The sequence below is a fragment of the Chaetodon auriga genome, chromosome 11 (genome assembly GCF_051107435.1).
Source record: "Chaetodon auriga isolate fChaAug3 chromosome 11, fChaAug3.hap1, whole genome shotgun sequence".
NCBI lineage: Eukaryota > Metazoa > Chordata > Actinopteri > Chaetodontiformes > Chaetodontidae > Chaetodon > Chaetodon auriga.
This window is the reverse complement of record NC_135084.1, coordinates 10089982-10096731: the sequence shown is the minus strand read 5'-3', so window position 1 is coordinate 10096731 and position 6750 is coordinate 10089982.

Sequence of the window (6750 nt, the reverse complement as noted above, 5' to 3'; positions counted from 1 at the left end):
ATCATGGTCATTGCTGTGGAATCATTTGAGTGCCATTACAAGTTAATCAACACAAAATCTCACACGAGGACACCCACAAGATGATTTCATTTTCCTTTATGGCCCATTTAGATATCATTTTTCTATATAATCTACATTTCCTCTGAGGTCATTGTAGGAAGGCAGAGTTTATGAACCTGTAGTGTTGTTACAAAGGCCAGAAATTCCCCAGCCGCAGCTCTGAGGCCGGCCCCGCTCCCTGGACGGCCTCCCCTGGAAGTCTCCTGTGACCCCTCAGACTTTCCATAAATCTGCTGAGTGATTGCGGTGGTCAATTAACACTCTGTGAATTGCTCCCGGTGGAGGGAACGGTCACATCCGTAACAGCAAGAAACCAAAGCCGCGGGTTCACTCTGAGTTCTGCAATAATAACACGGTGGGCCTGGTACAATGAAAAATGGGTTGAGGGCCCAAAACTATAATAGCAGCTATTGTGCTGGTGGTCACACAGTCACTCAAGTGCAATATTCAGGAAGGCCATTTCATTACATCCAATAGAGCCTCAATCATGTGTAAAATTTGCCGTTTGAATGGGCTTGCTATCATATCAATCATCAGTGGTTACAGTGAGGGCTAATGGACGTCCTTTCTTCCTGCTGACTCGGGTTTAATTTAGTCGTTTTTTTAATCAAGGCAGGCCTTTCACTGATTTCACTTATTGTTGTGCTGAAGCAGGGTGCTCACACCAACATGTTTCCTCAAGATTAGAAGAACACAGAATTTGTTGTACGGGAGGAAATAAATCAACGTTTGTTTGATGCTGAATACAGCAGTGGAGAGAATATGTTTAATGCTCATGTCCTGATTTTGGACTGTAACAATGGTCGGCCCTACTAAAGCCTGAAACAGCAAAATTTACAGAAAACAACAAATAAAAGCAATTTTTATTTTGCAATATTTGAATATAAAGTAGGTTTTAGCCTTTAGTGGCTGAAAACTGCTTTATATCCAGATTATGTATCCTTGTGGATTTGGTTTTGAGTCAATGTCTTAACCACTGTTAGATGGGTTGCCACAAAGTCTGAATTGCAACATCTCTTGTGACCTCTAGAGCTTTATTTGAGCATCATCAGCAAGTCAGATTTGCCTATTACTTTGGTTTAAGACTAAGTACCAGCAAAGCAATACTGCACTTTATGTTTAATGCTAATTAAGAGTCTAAACTACAACCATGGTAAACATTGCTTTCTAAATATCAGCATGTTTGCATCGCTTTGCATGTACAGCATGGCTTTAGACTCCTGTGTTATTAGATTAGATTACTAGTAAGCAGTGTTTCTTGCACATGAGCATATAAAAATATGAGCATTCATTATGCTTAAAACAAACTCTTTTATATGACGACTCTTCTGATCATATCTAAGAGCAAAATGTTTCACTTCCAAATAGCGTCTGAAGTCTGAAAAAGGGCCTCGTGCTCGAAGCATCACAGCATTAAACAGCATTAAAATCCTTCTCGCGGGTGTACAAATCTACTTGTTTGAACTCTTGCTTCCAAAAGGCCTCATTCATTTATAGCCTCCTCCTGGCTTCATCAAACCAGCTCCCTGATGTCTCTATAAGAGCTCTGTGGCTGTTGCATGTCTTGGTTTTCTCAATGCAAGGAATGGGGATAATGAGTACAAATGGGGATAATGGCTCACGCAGTACACTTTAAATGAACTGACTGTCACAATCTGACAAGTACTTCATTTGAAGCATACCGAGGCCTTGACACGTCCCGTGCTCCTCCGTCCCTCATGGTCTCTATCGGGCATGAATGGTGCCACTTTATGAATGCATATATGGGGAAGTGTACAGTCGAAGATCAGAGGATGCTGACGTTTGAGATTCACTCAGCAGCTGCAGGAAGCACAGGAGGCCCCAAAAGGGAAGTGATGCAGCCGCCATTATCGCACTGATGATTCACAAAGGCTGTTGATTTTTTTCAGCGGCCTTTGTGCATCATCAGTGCGCCCAGAGTATTTCATCATCACTGAGAGATTAGCTGTTAGTAGTGTAAATCTGGTATTTCCTGAATAGAAAAAAAAAACTCTTACAACTTTGTTTGTGCATTAAGTATGAAACATTGCATGCATTTCATATACACCACAATTTGAAGTGAAATTACCATGATTTGGTTATCCTTGGGAGTCTTAGCATATTTTGACTAGTTTATTGTGCCAGTAATGAATTTGAAGGGGACAGAAGTTTAAGATGAAAATAATAAGCAACCCCACTTTTAATTGAATGCACAGCTTTTGTTCCTCAGCCCCAAATATTCATTACTCTAGAATGACCTCATCTGTGGTCACAATCATGGGTGTGTGTTGATACTTGAACACTTTTACTTTGTTTAAAGATGTTGTGACTTGTGTGGAAAATAGGTGGTCAGTACCCCCACAAACCCCTTAATTTGCACTTTGTCGGCCTTGTTTTTTATGATGCTGCGAACAATTATGTATACAAGGAACGTCCCATAAAAGACACTAATATAAACATTTTATGACTGCAGACAATCTGTTCCCCAGCACAAAGACATTATAGGAAGTAAATACATGACTTCATCATCTATATATTATCTCTGCAGTTAGAACATACACCCTTGCAAGGTGCTTGGCAAGAAATTAATAGCAGACACTTGCTTTATTCCAACATGCAGTGCAGAGATTACTGGCCGGTCCAAGTCCAGTCCAGCTTTGCAGAACCCAGCTGTGGCTTTTGGTCCCTAGTAAAATGTTTTTACGTCTAGACGTCGCACCAAAATAGAACCACTGAATGGATTTAGCTGAGTGTCAACTCTGTCCTACCCACAGGATCAGTGTACTTTCCCATGAGTGGAAAAAAGCACTCTTCCGTTCTGTTATTTGACTTAACAGTTCAATAGACCTGTCAGCTGGAATAGTGATGTTGACACAGCAATAAGGACGGGCGAGATAACAATGATATCTGATCTGATCTAGATTTGAAGGCACGCATGGAACACTGAGCTGCAATATGTGTTGTGGATAACAGAGCGCAGTCGATTTAAATTCAAATATTTAAGCAAATAATAAAAGCTCACGTAAACACAAAAATACAGGCTTCATGTGATTGTGTGTAACAATTAAAACGTTTAGGAAGAAATGAGGCAAGGCAAGGCCTATTTTTTCTCTCGACTGGGATGTGTCTTCGCCCAATAAAAGAATGCACTTAGTGGGGGGAACAACAGTTGGAGGAAAAATTATTTCTGAAACAAGAGAAAGCAGCAGACTCGGGTGAGCGCTCTCTTTTGCTTCTCTTGGTGATGAAAAGCAGGGAATGTGTGCATTTCATTGATCGTCCAAAATCTGTTATTTCATTGGTCCTTCAATACTCTGTTTCTTTTAACTGCTGACACATTGTTTGCTCAACATGCCTCTGGGTCTTGTTTGTGTGCCTCTGTCAGTCATGGCTGGAGACATTATGTTTTTTGGGTTGTCCATCTGTCCATCCAAATATTTTCTTTTATCATGGGATAGATTTAAAAAAAAAAAAGAAAAAAGAAAGAAAAAAAAACACCATATAAATGCCTGAATTTATTTTTATTAAAATTTTCTTTTACAGTCCTCACCAGAAAAACGACTGCATAGGTTGACTTTGCAAATGGTTATTACGACCATAGACTGTATAAAACACAGACATCCTGTCTGTGTCGTCACTCGTAGGTTTCTGAAGAGCCATTGTGGAGCTCAGTGTGGTCAGTGTGTCAAGAATTCATTTGCTAATTATGACAAAATTTCACACAGAATGACATGATGAAAATGACAACATTTCATATCCAATAGGTCAAAGGTCAGTTTCACTGTCATCATAATGTTCTTCAAAAAAACAGAAGGAGAGATTGTGACCAGATTTCACATTTGGTCAGATGCTGAATTGTTGACACTAATCTTGGGTGTCCACCTTGAAACTGACGGTGTAGATCTTCTGTGCTGCAGGTTTGAGGATGCATGTGAAGCACCCATGTTTTGCAATTTGTTGCTTCTTTGCTGCAACATCCATATTTGAAACACTGTCGTCCACCACAAGCTCACTGAGTTCTGCTGATATTGAGCTTCAGGTGATTGTCGTTGCACCATGTGATGAAGCTCTCTATCAGTTCTCTGTGCTCACTGGAATCTTACATGACAGTAATAGTGATAACTTGCATTTCACTGAAAAATACACTTAATGCCTTTTATTAAATTACTTCAAAGCTGTCACTTCATATATTTTATGAGTGTGGACACACATGGATGTGAACTACAACATGACTGGTTGGCAGATGGATGCAAACGTGATGCGGTAATTCTAGTTGACTCAAACTTTTGCCAAGAAATATCATACATTCTAAATTGCTCTGCAATTTACATTTCCAGCCGACTGTTCTTGCTAAATTTCATTGGAAAGGTGCTTGCCCAGTGAGCTAATGAGTCAGGGTTCAGGAATCCCCTCATTCACTGCTAATGCACAGTGACAAACGGCGAGGATGGATCGGGATCTCCAAACATTCTCCACAGGCTTCACAGAGCAATCAATTTATCACAGGCCTGGTAGAGCGGTGCCAAGGCTTTTAACTGCAACACAAGACACAGTCCGTGCTGCTAACACAGGGAGAGCACGAAGATTGATGGCCAGATGAAGCTCTATTATGACTAACCCCACTTGGTGGTTTTCAGACGGTGCCGCCGGGCTGCTTTTGCAGTGCCAGTGGTGCTGGTGGAGCAGCAGCGTGACCCTCCCAGTAAGAGTGACGGGGAAGACTTGTGAGTGGCACAGCTACATACTGAGGATGTTTTGTGGAGTCTGAACGATCTGATCTGCATTGTGTTGATCTGCAGTCAACAGACAGTGGCCCAGCTCTGGCAGTGGTCCACGCTAACAACTACCAGATTTAACTGTGGAGAACAGATAGTCTCCACTCTTATTCTGAGTAATGTCTGCCTCTCATTCATTTGGGCGGCGCATGAAAAGTTTTCAGACACCAGGGCCATGCCAGAGGTGACATCACACCATATTTTCTCCTCCTATGAGGCATACTGCTGCAGGATGTTAAGGAGGGTGACATGACAAAACCACCTCTGCTTACGAACGTGTACGTGTCAACGCCCTTTTTATGTGCGCGGTGTGAGAGTGAGTGTGCCAGCGTGTGCGTGCCACTACTTGTGCCAGACTGTACGTGTTTATGATTGTGTGTGTTCAGCGTTTGATGATGGTGCAGGTCTGTAAAGCCATTTTCCTCTGTAGCAGAGTTAAATGGAGTTGGGGTGAATTGCTTGAATAAAACAGAGATTTATTGGACCACTGAGGCATTATTCTATTTTCTCTGAACTTTTTTAAAGAGGTAGAATAACTCATATTTCTGAGATCTACATCCAAGAAAGAGCCGTTGATGACTGCAGTTACGCCTGATGAGCTTGCAAATTACATATAATGCTACATTAGAGGATAAAATGTCCCATTCTTGCACTTTCCTTTTCATTTTAAATTTAGCTTGCTTGTGATTGCGTCACATTTTAGCCTTAAAGCCTTGATACAATTAAACGACAAGTGGATGCCTTGTTCAACTTTACATGTCGTCTCAATTATCTTGTTAAGAAACTGGGAACGCACTCGTCTAGTCCATATTATTATAGATTATGATCCTACCTTTATCATTTTTAAGGCCTTTGTAGACCACGTGTTTTCCTAACTCGCTATTGGCAATGATTGTGATTATACACTTTTATGTTCCATCCATTGTAAGCTTACTTTTGCCTGAGCCACTCTGCGGTGTAATTTAGATTTCAGCACTGCAGTGCAGATAAAGACAAGGGTCTTTGTGTCTATGACAGATGGAATGTAACCGGGAATTAACCGAGCTTCAAATGGCCTAATACAGCTAAATAATTACCCATGATGATTGCAGTTTGTTTAAGCACTAGATAGAGAGGGCCTCAGAGGTCTCATGTTTCAAAACAGTGTTTTGCATCACGTGTTCTTGTTCAGATCATCACTTAGGCTAGATTTGTGGTAGTACTTGCGGCTGATATATGGAAACATAAAACAGACATCACACCTACAACTTCCCCCGTGCAATCAGGGCTTGTCTCTGTGGTCATCATGGTGGTTGACTCTCAAGTTCATTGTTTTAAATTCCCCTCCTTACTGCACATCATTTAGTTATTAGACTGGGAGGGAGAGAGTGATGTAGGAAGAGAGAAGATGGGGAAGGAGGAGTGTGTTTGCAAGTTTTTTTTCTCCTTAACTTAGTCTGTCTTCCTTGCCTTCCTGCTGCATTCCCTTGTCCTCAGTCTGCAGTCTCTAACAGAAGCCTCTTCAAGGAGAGGCTGGTCGAAGTCAGACAGGGATGGTCCTGAAAGAGGCGTATTGTGAGGTCACATTCTTCCCAAATGCAGGCAGGAGCCAAGTCAGTAGCTGGTGGAATTACCCCCATGAATCATGCCCATTGTGATGCCTACCAAGGATGAGAACATGGAAAGGAATTAGGTATGGCAGAGCCTTATCAGCTTCTCATTCGGAACCAGTCGGCCGCTCGGTGCAAGCAGCCGGACAGCCTTTCCCATCCTTGCTCATGTAGAGTGTCCGCGAATGTGGAATTCCTCCACTGCCATGTGTTGTTACTTAAGGGTGTGCTGCAGCCAAGTTACTGCGCACTTTTCCATCCACGCCCGTCCTCCTGTCTGTGCACTTCCTTCCCTCCCATTTACCCAGAGATCTTTGTGGTAGGTC